The sequence below is a fragment of the Dreissena polymorpha genome, chromosome 2 (assembly GCF_020536995.1).
Source record: "Dreissena polymorpha isolate Duluth1 chromosome 2, UMN_Dpol_1.0, whole genome shotgun sequence".
Lineage (NCBI taxonomy): Eukaryota > Metazoa > Mollusca > Bivalvia > Myida > Dreissenidae > Dreissena > Dreissena polymorpha.
The window spans coordinates 37108445-37123859 of record NC_068356.1 but is presented as its reverse complement, the minus strand read 5'-3'; the positions used below and the strand labels follow the sequence as shown (position 1 = coordinate 37123859).

General features: G+C 34.9%; 1 long non-coding RNA gene and 1 other non-coding gene across 2 annotated transcripts; both read left to right on the top strand.

Annotated features, from left to right (window-relative positions):
• The first annotated feature begins 2110 nt into the window (after positions 1 to 2110).
• On the top strand, positions 2111 to 14819 carry LOC127866642 (uncharacterized). Its single transcript, XR_008043058.1, has 4 exons — positions 2111 to 2264; positions 11950 to 12072; positions 13656 to 13773; positions 14183 to 14819. It is a non-coding gene; the product is annotated as an uncharacterized LOC127866642 (long non-coding RNA).
• Positions 5677 to 5766, top strand: Trnaf-gaa (transfer RNA phenylalanine (anticodon GAA)). The gene is given in 2 exon segments: positions 5677 to 5713; positions 5731 to 5766. It is a non-coding gene; the product is annotated as a tRNA-Phe (tRNA).
• Positions 14820 to 15415: the final 596 nt, after the last annotated feature.

The window sequence follows — 15415 nt, the reverse complement described above, 5'->3', positions numbered from 1 at the left end:
CATTATGCAAGGGTACTTAAGTTATTTAGCAAATCAAACTCTGAAGCCCACCCACACACCAGCTACAAGTGATCACATTATACAACCTGTCATAAATGACAGGCATATTCAAATGGCCACAAGTATATTTTGAAGTGAATCATTAAACAAACCTACAGGCAATTGTGGAGTACTGTATTGCATATTAGTATAACATATCATTTGACTCTGTTGAATGGCCACAAAGATTTTCAACTTTTGTTTACAGACACTGGACCAACCCACCGATGTGAATCCAATTCAGCCCCATACTTTGTACATGGGGTAAAATAAAAAAAACTAAATCCTTTTGTGTTCACCTTGTTGCACAATGTGATCAACTGATCATGTGAGAAAATACCACATGTACCATACTGTATTCATTTTTATTACAGTTCATACTGTATGTAACCTTATATGTTTACATTTATTAAAGGCAAATATTTCCTATGATATCATAGTTTATTTATACAGTACTGCGTGAGTATAACATACATTTTAATTTATAGCTAAGTTAAGTATGAAACTGTGCTCTGTATTCAATGAATTTGAAAATGGCTTTAGGAAGTTCACAACTAAGATACACACAGCAATCAAAATGGTATTTAAGTCAAAATTGTTATGTGTACCATTATAAGATGCACATTATACTTTGAAATATTTTTTACCGCATAACTATTTAATTGATTAAGATAATTAATTACCCGCTTTACAGATTTTGCTGCCTCTACAGCTGGACTACAATGTACTGATGATCTGTTTGTCTTCTGCTTTCCCATGGCAATTGTATCTGCAAATGTAAATGATATAACAAGTGTTAACCCTTTACAATGCAATAACAGGGTTTTACAAGATTTTGATGATGACACTAGATATAATTGTGATAAAAGGAGAAATTGCTCAAATTTGAGCAATTTCCCTTTTTATCAAAATGATATATAACCTTCTAAATCAACTTTGTCTTATTACATTACAACTTAGTGTGTTATCTGCAACCTCTTTCAGTTTGGGATGGTCTAAACCTAAAAATAAAGGTAATGTGGGCTACACAGAATGTTTCATGAATATTTAGAAATCCGCCAATTTATTTGAATTAATATTATAACTTTATCTTTATAATAATATCTGTCAGCATATACTCTTTAAATTTGTTCTGAGACAGCATACATTTAGCATTTCCCTAATGCAAAGAATATTATTCAATGCATTGGATAATTTGTGTAAATATTGTGACAAAATTATAAACTGCTCATTAATGAGCCTGCAGCAGGGATATAGTGAACACATTGTGACACACTGTGAATAATGAGACCAATTATTTGAAATAATTCATCATAGCTTTTGTTTATAATAGTGTTCATACATGTATATGTGTGTGTGTGTGTGTAATCACAGGAGCTTGAAATTCTATCACTACATAAAGTCTATGCATAAATTATTAAAAAAATACCCCACCCACCCCTCTTCTCTATATATAAAAAGACAAGCTGTCTTTTTATATATAGAGAAGAGGGGTGGGTGGGGTATTTTTTTTTAATAATTTATGCATAGACTTTATGTAGTGAAAGAATTTCAAGCTCCTGTGGTGTAATTCTGACAGTTGAGACAGTTTGTCTGAGCACTGAAAGTTTATTTATTTTCAATACACATTTACAAATGGGAGAAAATATTGCAAACATTTTATTTCAAGGCATACTTTGCATGTCAACCAAGTTTAATGACGAACTATAGCCTTAAACAACAGACCAAATCCGCAAAACATGCACCAAAAATGTTTGTCGAAGTTACGGTAATGTTTATACGGCCCCCGAGTTATGCATCCAGGTGGTACGGAATAGATACACTGACTGGCCTTTATATAATGGTGTTTATCTTTCTTAAATGAAGGTGGAAATGCATATTGATGACTGTAACGAGTAAAATATATATAATTCAAGAAAATAACACGAACCTTTTGGTAACCTCGGTCATTGAACAGATTAATGTTGTCCACCGACTTTTCAGACGTCCGAAAAAACGCGCCGGAAATTCAACCGATCTGAAGCCTCGTTTTGGAAATCCAAGCGCTGGCAGACCAAGAGTTCATACATTTTGTAAACATCCATTCAGTAGACAAAGAAATAATAACTTTACATGAAACAACAGACAAAATTAAGTTTCTAAACATACTCTCTCCGTACCAGCCATTCAATCTAGAAATATGTCGGAATCGGACAGGAGCCGGAATAGATAAACTGACTGTACTTGTAAGCACAGGTTTTTACTATTTAAAATAACTCGTTTTGTCGTTTTAATTCACTTTAGTAATGATTAAAGGGATCTTTTCACGCTTTGGTAAATTGACAAAATTGAAAAAAGTTGTTTCAGATTCGTAAGTTTTCGTTTTAGTTATGATATTTGTGAGGAAACAGTAATACTGAACATTAACCATGATCTAATATAACCATTATATGCATCTTTTGACGATTTTAAAACATAAAAATTATAAAGCGTTGCAACGCGAAACGATTGAATAATTTGGAGAATTCTGTTTTTGTCGTTAAATTTTGTGAAACTACGAAGATTGCTTATATAAGGTATAAAATACGTCAAGAATGTGTACTCGGCGGAATAGCTCAGTAGGCTTAAGCGTTTTTACTTCAGGACTCCAGGGGTCACTGGTTCGAAACCTGCTCCGGGCAATGTTCTTTTCCTTTTTTTATTTTTTTTCTTGATTTTTTACTGGAGCTTTTACGATCCAATGTTTACATTTATCAATATAAAGCATTTAATGATTAAGTTAAAAAAAAATGCCAAAATCTGTGAAAAGGCCCCTTTAACTGATATTTCAGTATTATTTGGTAGTTTTATATGAACATTTTATTTTCGATTTACCGCTGTATATCGATCAATCGACAACAATAGGAGGTTGATGTTCCCTCGAAGGTATTAGCACGAGGTGTTAAAAAGCGACGAATCATAACGTGAAACTGTTGTTTATTTGCGGTTGAATAACGAAAAAGCGAGGACTTGTTACGCAACATAACACATTATACTTATTTAACTTATCTCTTTGTTGTATCGTGTATATGTACTGCTTTCTCTGGCAACGGTAACATTTCCGACTGGTTTCTTTAATTTCCATCATTCATTTATATTTTTTTTTAAATATATTTCAAATATTCAGAGGGTAACCAAACCATTGCATTCTAACACAGTCGCACACATGGTCATAATCCATTACATGTAATACAAGCTAAGGGAACGGTTCTTTGCAAGCATATTGCTATTATTATGAATGGTTATATTTATAAACTTCTTGGGCACGAATACTGGATATGATAAGCTGATGTTTTCTGTGATATGATTTGCAACAAATAGCGAATGTCAAAATTCTCACTGGAGAGTTGGATCTATATTAAACTTGGCCAGGAATCCGATTTGTTTATTATGTAAAGCGATCTCCAGTGATTTCGTAATCTATGCTATCACGAAGCCATCAAAATGAGCAAGAAATTATTGGTATTGACCGCTCCAAAGCGGAATTACGATTGCTTAATCTCCCAATTTCCACTCTGCTGTCCTGTTATTTTTACAGCAAATAGCACTTGGTAATAGTATTGTCACTGTATTTACAGAATTAGATGCAACCTGTTGTATGGCGGGCGGGCGGTGTGCCTCAAAAAACGTGTTTATCAATCAATCTTGATGAAAATACTAGTATGCATAAAGCAAGCTTGAATAGATACCCAGCTTTGAATAGTACTTGAGGCATACTTGTCAAGGCCACTGTAACTAAAAAATGAAAACAGTTTCCGCTCAATAACTACTTTGGATTGCGACATTGAACCCAAATGTTGTTCCAGGTAAATAACACAAAGACCTACTCAAGTCAATGGCATTGTTGCAAAATAGAAAAACAACAAACACGTGGTTTGCGATCGATTACTTAAGTTTTTCACTGACGTCTATTTGAAACTTAGTATACAAAAAGCTTACGAGAAAACCTAGACAGGGATTACATTTGCCGCATGCCATGTAAAAGCCAATTCCAATATACTAGTACCTAAATGTAGGGCAATGGCATATGCTAATTACTAAAATAGACAGGGATTACATTTGCCGCATGCCATGTAAAAGCCAATTCCAATATACCTAAATGTAGGGAAATGGCATATGCTAATTACTAAAGTTTGGATAGAGGTATCATACTCCAAAAAATGGGTGTATGTAGCTAACATAAAGACCTAGCATGCGCATGGGATTAACTTTGGGCCGGCCAGGTCAAGGTCAAAGTCACTGTAACTATAAGTACAAAATGGGTAAAGGTGTAGGTGGAGGTATTGCAATGACATTTTGTGAATAGGTTGATCATATGCAAACCTAGCGTGCGAGTTTATTTTGGGCCAGTCGGGTGGAGACCAAGTTCACTGTTCCTAAAATGGAAACAAGAATTCCGCTAAAAAGTTGAGTTTGGATGTAATTTTAAGTGTGTCTTCTATGTGTGTATGTTGTTTCGTATTGTGCTGTTTCGTACGGTTCTGGCCATTGGCCACTTCCCTTAAATGAAGGACCTGGAGGGCGGCGACTACCGGTAGTATGTAATGCATTTTTTTTCGCTTATGGGAGGAGAAGTTATTTTACGGATCAATATATATATTTTTGTTTTAAGAATATCTTGCATAGTGGTGATTTATTGTGTAAATTAGTGAAAATAAGTACTGCATTTGTGCCTATTACACTTATTACATTTTTTTTGCCAATAATGCAAAGCTAATTGTTTTAATTAATGACTGATCCACAACTTATCACAGGGGAAAGATCACAGGGACTGGGCAAATACGCGAAACTTTCTAGTTTTGTGTAAAAAATTATGTTTTGTATAAAAACAAAACATAATCAAAATATATTTATTTTGTGTTTTTTTTATACCCTCCTTCGAAGAAGAGGGGGTATATTGCTTTGCTCATGTCGGTCGGTCGGTCCGTCCACCAGGTGGTTGTCAGACGATAACTCAAGAACGCATACGCCTAGGATCATGAAACTTCATTGGTAGACTGATCATGACTCGCAGATGACCCCTATTGATTTTGAGGTCACTAGGTCAAAGGTCAAGGTCACGGTGACCCGAAATAGTAAAATGGTTTTCGGATGATAACTCAAGAACGCATACGCCTAGGATCATGAAACTTCATAGGTAGATTGATCATGACTTGCAGATTACCCCTATTGATTTTGAGGTCACAAGGTCAAAGGTCAAGGTCACGGTGACCCGAAATAGTAAAATGATTTTCGGATGATAACTCAAGAACGCTTTTGCCTAGGATCATGACACTTCATAGGTACATTGATCGTGACTCGCAGATGACCCCTATTGATTTTCAGGTCACTAGGTCAAAGGTCAAGGTCACAGTGACAAAAATCGTATTCACACAATGGCTGCCACTACAACGGACAGCCCATATGGGGGGGCATGCATGTTTTACAAACAGCCCTTGTTCTAATTTGCTTATTTAGTGGAGAATCAATGTAGTACGATATTTGACAACCTATCGCGCAAGCAAGTTTATTGGAAGGCGTAGTGGTACGAAAACGTACAATGTATTAGTTTATGAATAGACATATAATAACGATCGCTATACACAACTTCACCAAATAGCAGTACAAAAGTAAATGTCAGCCGGAATAGCTCAGTTGGGAGAGCGTTAGACTGAAGTTGTTTACGCAACAGTCATCTAAAGGCCCCCGGTTCAATCCCGGGTTCCGGCACGAACGGAACAGTTTGGCGGTTGACAATTTTTTCAGTCCGGTTAATAAATATACTAAAGCTTTATTTTATGTAGACATTTTAAAATCCATTTTACTACATTTGGACATTTTTTTTATTAAAATTAATGGATGCAACATGGTGACAACGTTTATTAATTTTTTTTACATCACTTAAATATCTTATAAAAAATACACGTGTTTTTATATTAACAAATAAATGCAAACAACACATCTATTATCCATGTTTTTTATGGTTGTCTAGACTATCATAGGCCTATGCCTACCACATATAGAGCGCGAAGCGCGACACGTATTATTGATTGTAACAATGAGTTGTGATAAAGAAAGCAGCCGCTTATCAAGGAGGAGCTGTGTCCCAGCAACCCGTTTTCATAGAGTCAAGCACTCCTCGGAGTTTATTTTTAAGAACCACATATAAAGCGCGGAGCGCGACACGTATTACTGTCCAGGTGGTATGGGCTCTTTAGCATTATCCGACCATTACGCCCATAGTTATCTTCCTTAGAATTTGAGAAATTTTAAAATCCTTGTTCGAAGTCCAAAATGTTCATCCGATTGTTCCCAAACTTTCACAGATTTTTTTTTTATCAATGAGGACCCAGCCCAAACTCTATATGAGCAATATCGGACCATAAGTCCAGAATTATGTCTCTTTGAATTTAAAAAAAAGAGTGAAAAACTGCTTGGTTAGGTGATTATTCAACATTTTTCATCAGATTCTTTCCAAACTTACATTGTCTTCATATCAATGAGCATTTTAACCTCATTTAAAATGAGAAACATCGGGACAATAATTCCAGAATTGTTTCAATTTGACAAAATAAACAATTTCCACTTGTTTAAAAGATTTCACAACTTTCGTCTGAATCTTTCCAAACTTGTTAAGTGTTTTTATATCAGTATTACTCGAACCCTATTGAAAATGATGAATATCGGAGCATTAAATCTATTATGATATTTTACTGAATTTCAAATTATTGTGAAATGCAGCTTCTTTATACAATTTACAGTTTTCATTTATTTATTTTTTCAAATTTTTACAGGGTTTTCATATCAATGTGTACTAAACCCCAATCGTAAATGAGCAACGCCAGAATAAGTTCAGAATCATCTCCCCTTGAAGTTGAGAAAAATATGAAATTACGCTTACAAGATGAAGCAGATTTTTTAAAACCTGCACAGTTCTGTTCCATTAGTGAAAACCGCACACGGATACCAGTAAAAAAAGAAACCCATGTGAATAAAATGAACTATGAAATATTTGGAAGTTACAACACAAAATCATAGATAATGGTTATTTGGGGGTTATAACACAACATCATAAATTTATATCACAAAATCATAGATAATGGTTTTACCAGTATCTTTTTCTATTTTGTATAAAATAATCGGCCAATATATTAATATTTACAGTAGAAAAAAAATCGTTCCATGTAACTTCATTGAATGCCTTTTACAGTGAAATTCCCGACGCCCTTTGATGCTTTGCATCAATACTTATCTTGTAATGAGAATGGAATACTGCTCCAGCAGCTCGAGTTTCACTTCTTTATATACTACTCAAAATTTGCTAAGATCACTTTTTATTTTTAATGTTATTTGTTATTTTGCAGGTTTTGATATCAGAATGTATGTTTTTGATTTTATCTTTATGTATTGATTGATCATTGTTGCATGACACTGGCTGAATCTAGCCTAAGGTGAAATTCAAATTACACATACTATAAAAAGTGATCCTTAGCAAATTTTAGTAGTATATGATATTCAGATAGCTCACATGTATACATTCTTCTGTTATTCATATGGTGACATTTCTAAAACTAGATTATTCCGCTGAAATTATGTTTGTAGGTTGCTTACGTGCAGAACTAATAATGGATTGCACATTTATTTAAACTAATAAATGAAACGCTAAAAAAAGAGGAAACCTGGTTTCGTTGCATCGGCATCTTTCTTGTCTTATTAAGTTGGGGTTTATAGACCATGTATTGATACAAATTGCATGAAATCTGACCAGTGATAACGTCCCTTCCAAGCTGATTAAGCAAGGGAGAGAGACAACGACTGCAACAATGACGGCATAAGATCTGGGAAGAGAAGAAGCGACCAAAGGAGTGGACCCAGTCACTGGTCATACCCCTACCGTAAAAGGGCAACCTCAAGTTGTGCGATAATTACCGCACCATCAGCCTATTCAGTCATCCCAGCAAAGTCATGCTACGCATAATTTTTAATCGATCTAAAAGTAAGGCAGAGGAAATATTGGCCAAAGAGCAGACTGGATTCGGAGCTGGACGAAGCACCGTGGAACAGATCTTCAACTTCAACTTCAGAATTATCATTGAGAAACACATGTAACACCAACGTGATCTCTTCGACAACTTCATTTACTTTAAGAAAACTTTCAGTCGCGTGTGGCATGATGGCCCATGGCATGTGATGAAAGGATTCAACATTGACGAAGGGCTGATGCAAGCCATACAATAACTAGACGGAAACTCCAGCAGCACAGTGATTCTCAACGGACGGCAGGGGGACTTCTTCGGGACCCTAGTGGGCGTCCGGCAAGGATGTCTGCTCTCTCCCATCCTGTTCAAACGTTACCTTGAGAAGATAATGCAGGAGACTCTGCATGACCACCACACATATATCTCCTTCGGTGTAACACCCATCCCCAACGTTAGATTGGCTGGTGACATTGCCCTCATGGGTGGCACCAGCACTGAACTTAAAGATCTTACCAACAGACTATATGAAGGAGCAAGAGCGTTTGGGATGGAGTTCAGCAAGGAGAATTCGAAGATCACGGTGAACAGCACGACCAACACCTGTACAGACATCACCATGAACGGCGAGAAGCTAGAAGTGACCAGATTCAAGTACTTAGGCACAACCCTGTCCAAGGATGGCACCAGTACCGCTGAGGTCTGATAAAGAATTGCCATGGCGACCACAGCGATGGTCAGACTGAGCAGGTTGTGGAAGACTGCTCCGCATCTCCTACACGGAGCACAAGACCAATGAGTACGTCCGGAACATGACTGCAACACATTTTGATCAACAAGAGCCCATACTGGCGACTGTCAAACGACGTAAGCTGGCTTGGTTTGGGTACGTAACCAGGCACGAATCTCTGTGCAAGAGTGTTCTCCAGGGTACGTTAAAGTGAGGTCGAGGTCAAGGCCGTCAGAAGAAAAGCTGGATGGACAATATAAAAGGGTGGACATCACTTCCCATGGATTAATTACTCTCAGCAGCCCACAACAGACCCGACTGATGATGATGATGATGATGATGATGATGATGATGATGATGTTTCGATGTTCTATATATCTTTTTAATTTTAAACCTCTTTTTTAAAAACATAATCATATACTTATTACAGTATATTAATTCGAGTGCATTTCCGAAAATCTCCCGTTCAGAATACGTCATTAGCAGCAGTTTTCTCGTACAACATTCGTGTCCACAATTCTTCATTGTCATATTTCAGAATATCCATTATGTAAATTTCTTGTTTAGTACAGCAATAATTGACAATGCATTTGGTAACACTTCTCGAATGCAATGTCAAAGCATTAGTTGCCATCTTTATCGACGAGTGTAGTTACATTTCAAATGCCTAATTATGTTATGGAGGTTTGAACGTAGGTTCTTGTAAGCTTTCTTTTGGAATTAAGTTATATTGCTATCGTTGGAAAACATCTCAATAACATAATAGGACAGGCCACATACATGGCAAGTATGCTCGTTATGTTCAACTAAATACGCAGTCAATATTATACATATCTATGTAAGCATTTATCGACGTGAATACATTCCTAAAATTATGGTATATTATAAGTATGCATTATAAATGGATATGTATATAAACACATATGTTACGTGTATACTGCTGGTTTACCGGTAAGAGTGACTGCTTTGATGGACTGTCATTAGAATCTTGTCAATGCACTTTCAAACAAACAACAGCAACCCTAGTATATTCAATAAGTCTTGGTGCAAAGTAATTGACTCCACAATAGCTGTCACGTACGCGTAAGGAGAACTTGACGGGTTAGCTTTAACGTTGGTTATTACGGTAATAGCCAGCGGTTACATACTCAAATGAGTATAATTGAAACACGAGGCCGGTATAAGAAGTTCTTTAATCAGATTTACAAGTATTGGAACCTTTATATGAAATTCATATAATTGCAACATTGCCTGGCTTTACTGACGTTATCAACATCTAATCTTTACTCAAGCCTCCGGCTTCCATCACTATACACCTATGTTTATTTATGTCTGTTATTTAAAAAAGGACAAAGAGGAAACCATATGATTCAATATAAACGGTAATTGTATCACCACATTGATAACGACCTGATACAATGTGCATGATATTTTATTACATCAAGTCAGTAGCTGCTTCAGTTGAGATACGTCAAATGTCTTGAAATCAACAAGGAAGTCATTTTCAGTTCATCTATTTTGCATCTGATTCAACGAAATAAACATTTCAGTACCAAGATGTTTGATATTTTAGACACAAAAGGCAACAAAACCCAAGTGTTTATCATGATTTATTATCACCTGTTATCTAAATCATGCGTGCATTCCAATATGAACTTCTTTTAGTGAGTGTTATATCCGGGAAATACATATATGTAATAAAGAGAACACTTGATGGTGCAGCAAATATGGTGTCGACCAAGCGATATGTTTTTTCCTATGTTTTCTCCCTCTCTGATAGCATTCTTAAGATCGTATGTTAAGCAAGTATTAGTTCTCCCACGCAAACGGGCTCAAGAGTATCTACATGAGCTATATGCATTCGCTGAAATAAAGTTAAAATCAATATGTTTTTCGGATATGATATGCAAGTGTCTGATAGTGTGAAGATATTCTTCGTTACAATAAAACGTAATATACTGTGACTCACTAAATCACAGTCAGCGTCCGAAACTGGAGGTCTTCTTGTCCGACAAAAATATATGTGTAAAACTGTGTTTGTTTGCAAATGAAAACGAAACTTCGAATCTGTTCAAATATTAAATATGGTTTGGGTTTCTTTGATGGATGGTTTTACGATAAAATAGAACCGTTTATTACCAACCAGTCTAGCCTAATGGCTATTTATTGTGGTATCAGAACAAACTATAAGTGCTATTCTCAGAACCAGTCAAACCATGCACGGGTTTTCGTGACGTAAGCGACACACAACAGTTTGTAAATGGTTTAAAATCACATTTACTGGTTTCAATCCTTGTCAACATATGATGCGAACTTATGTGTAGTTTCGCCTATGACTACCGATGCACGGTTTTATATTGCTTTCAAATATATTAGTTATTTATGCTCATTGGGTCATTGTCGACCTAAAATGGCCCACAAGTCACCCGGGGGTGACTAGAAGTCGATTCTTGTCACTCTAGGGTGACTTCAAGCCAATTCATGACACCCTGGGGTAACTAGAATTGGCTTGAAGTCACCCCATGGTGATATGAATCGGCTTCTTGTCACCCCGGGTGACTTCAAGCCATTTCAGGTCGACACTGACCCAATGAGTTTAGTGCATTGGGTTATTGTCGACCTGAAATGGCTTGAAGTCACCCGGGGGTAACTAGAAGCCGATTCTTGTCATCCTAGGGTGACTTCAAGCCGATTCATATCATCCTGGGTTGGCTTCAAGCCGACCGGGTGACTAGAATCGGCCTAAAGTCACCCCAGGGTGACATGTATCGGTTTCTAGTCAACACGGGTGACTGCAAGCCATTACAGGTCGACAATGACCCAATGAGCGTTATTTATATAAAAACTAATTAAATATTTTCTCTTTTAAGTTTTACCATATGCAATAAAAGAACACGTCTAAATATTCAGTTATTTCTTTACTGTTTATTTCTGTATTTTAAATTGTTAAAGAATTTTTAACGTCAATATAAAATAAATAAATCGAATGACATATATATTCCCTGGTTTGCGTAAAAGAAGAACGAGGACTTGTAAAATCTGGTGAGGTCATCCTATTTTCAAACAATGCCTGAAATGATGTCCTGTATGATTTTGTTGTATTTCGCATGGGTTGCCTATATTCATACCAAACAGCACACACATCCGTAACGCATGTATTTAAGCTATTTACTCAGCACACCATGATTTAATATGTTATTTTTTCAGTATTTGGAGTATGGAACCGTGTAGATGTTTTAATAGACGTGAAGCTGTACCTAGCCACTAATGTTTGTTGTGGAAGAAACGATTTATGAAGGATATGCAAAGGCTCGTTTAATGAATATAGAAGTAACCGTTATTTATTATTCTCTGTGAATTTTAACTTGATGTATTGTTCAATTTACGAGGAAACTAACGCTATTTTACAGACTGTAATGTATTTTTAGCGTTAAATGAAAATATTCGGATCAATGATATAGATCTTGATATAAATGCCCTCACGTTGTTTCGATAATAACATGACAGTTCTGTCGTCTGAAAGATAACTGTTGGTATTACATCCAACACATGTTTATTAAACTTGCATTATTTTGTGAAGTGCACTTAAATAATTTTAAACTGTCGATTTATTCTATAAATTTGGATATGGATCCTGAATGAAAGTTTTTACTTTCAACACGGTATACGGATCCTGATTGCACGCGTTTATATTCAACACGGTATGCATTCTTTACGAGATTTTTTTAAATTCGTTTTTGTCATATCTATCGTGCTAATGTTCTATACGCCGTTCTATATGCTGTATGATTAGACCACTCAAAGATATTGTTGTACAAAGACATTCAGGATAGAGTATAAGGTCCAATGTAGTAAATTCTTCTACAGACTTTCATCTTCCGTTCTATGTGTATATGTTTTTGTTCGTTCGAGTTGAACTCAAATTGCAAAAGCATATGCAATATGTTCACATGTTAATTATTTACTACCATTCTCCTGTTTTCGTTCACGAAATGCTTGCATGTTACTATTCGCACCCAATTTCATAATGGCGAATAAAAAAGTTATTCTTATTACAAAATGAACGTCGATGATTCTTGAAAACTTCTTTCTTCTCCTGTCTTCATGACTCTGCACAAAAGCTGAAAAACTTTTTACAAAACAAAATCTAAACACTAGGAAACAATACCATGTTAAAAAGACTGATTATTTTATTAGAACTTAGGTCATTCTATGTTTATGTTCAGTGTTTCTTAAGTATTTATAAATGTTTTACGCTACAAATGGATCACAAATTGAGGCCAGTATTAAGGTGCCTGTACCACGTGACTTTTTCGGCTATGTGTGGGACAATCGGATGTCAACAAACCATCGCCTCATGTAACGTTTTTGATAATTTCTTCATTAATTCAAAACCATTTTCTAAAAAAAAGACGAGAGCCCGGCCATTGTCAAAATACACAACTGTGTTAAGTTTGCGCAAAATTAATTTGGTATTTTTTCTTTTCTTTGAAAAGACACGAATTGAAATGATATGTGTGGTATATTTTTTATTCAATCAACAAAAACGTTCATTATAATATTGCCAAAGGTTTAAAAAATATAGGGCAGACATTGTAATTCTTCACAGAGAAGCTACATACATTGTATGTTTGCACAAATACTTCTGATTCGGAGTGTGTGCTTAAAAATGCAATAATGCTATGTGTGGGGCACGTTTTTGAAATGCTATGTGTGGTATACAAACTTAACTAGAGAATCGAAAGATTGGCATAAACATCAATAATATTTCAAGTCTGTCTAAATAACAAAAGTTGGTCAATAAAACATTGTTGGTACTGTTTTGCGTGCTTAAAATATGATAATCACGACGTTCATGTTACTCAAAATTATCATGATTGTCGATAATTTATATTCATATTTTTAACTTGTAGAATGCCATTTGTTTGGGAACAGTGTGGTAGAGAGGTTAAAACACAGTCGGGAATCTCCAAACACAAAGCCACCCACGCACGGGAAGGAAACTATTTCTGTTGGGGCAAACCTTTTCTTGTGAGTTTCTATAAAATTGATTGTTACAAAATGTTAAATTTTCAGTGAATTGTTACTTCCAACTAAGGCACTTGTTTAATACACAAAATCGTAAGGATTGTTTGTGCAAGGTGTCATGTGAATATAATTGTAACAAAATTACAAAACGTGTTAATGAACTTATGGTTGTGTGCTTTTTATCAGGAATGTGTCAACATATTAGACCGTAACAAGAGTTATTAAATAAGCATAAAGAGATGATACAGCATTATTTATACAAATAGACAAAAGGATCAATAACTTATTTTTCTGTAAAATCATGTATTCATATCTAAATCCTATTGAGCTATTTTATATATCACGCATGAAAATTATTTATTTATTTTTTTAAGTTTTACAGTTTATATCATGTGTATTTTGTTCTTTTCAGGGTGATTAAAGTATTTTTGGAAGCACCTTCAAGAGACGAACTGATATCTTGATCAATGAAAAGTTGTCATATATAGTTAATGTTTAAAAGTTTAAAAGACTGTTTGTTATGTTACCAGATTGTGCAAGTATTGCAGTGAAAGAAAACAATCAAAGTAAACATTAAATACAAATTTGACAATTCAACAAATTGAAAAACATGTATAGTTTATTACTTGGTGCGGTGGTAAAAAGATCTTGCAGCCCCTTTCATGACCGGGTCGAATGAGTATTTTCATTAAATATCTTACACTATTTTCAGTTATTCAGATTTCATTTGAAATTGAGGTCATGAAGTATTAATACAATTAAATATGTTTGTTGGTATAATTAACCCCCGAATCCAAGACTTTTTTGCGATGATCATTTGTTACGTGTTAATTAGATCATTCATATGTTTGTATAGCAAGATTTGTTACTTTGCGAATACTGATGTACTTCTTTATGTACTTGGTGCTTTAATTTCTATTGTAACATGTGCATGCTGGTTATAAAGCAATCTTATTATTAATGAAGTGTTTATTTTGATAAACTTAAGATATTCATATGGGGATGATATTGGAAACTAAATGAACTTAATAGACCACAAACAATCATCATTGGATTTATATTGTTATTTGTAATGAAACAATTGTTTTATTAACATATATACTCAGATTTTATATTCATCTAATCAATTTCATTAATAACATAGATACAAAACACATAAATATACACAAATATCAATACATTCACTTTGTTTTGATTATGCCAAAATACATATTAAATGGCATGTTTGCATAGTTAGTTGAAATAGCTTTCCGTAATCATCACAGAATGAAGCTGGGTCCGTCTTTGTCACTGTTGCTTTGATAATTAACTTGCCGCATAACACCTGTGGTTTGATGTTGTTCATCTTATTCTAACACAGCTTCGCGCCTTAAAGCGTTACAAATCCTTCGACTAATCCTTGTCAAGTCTGAAAAACAACAAAAGTAAAACCGATTTTAAAGCAAGTGCTTTTACTTTCTTTGCCATTCATTTATAAAAAGGACCGAATTTAATAATCAGGCAGAAATATCAATCATTATATTTATTTAAAGACAATCAATAAAAAAAAAAAGGAAATATAATAGTTCAACAAAACGTGTTCGTTAAAAAGACCATTGGTTGGATAACAATTACGCATTGTATTTAATTTAAATTTATGTTCAAT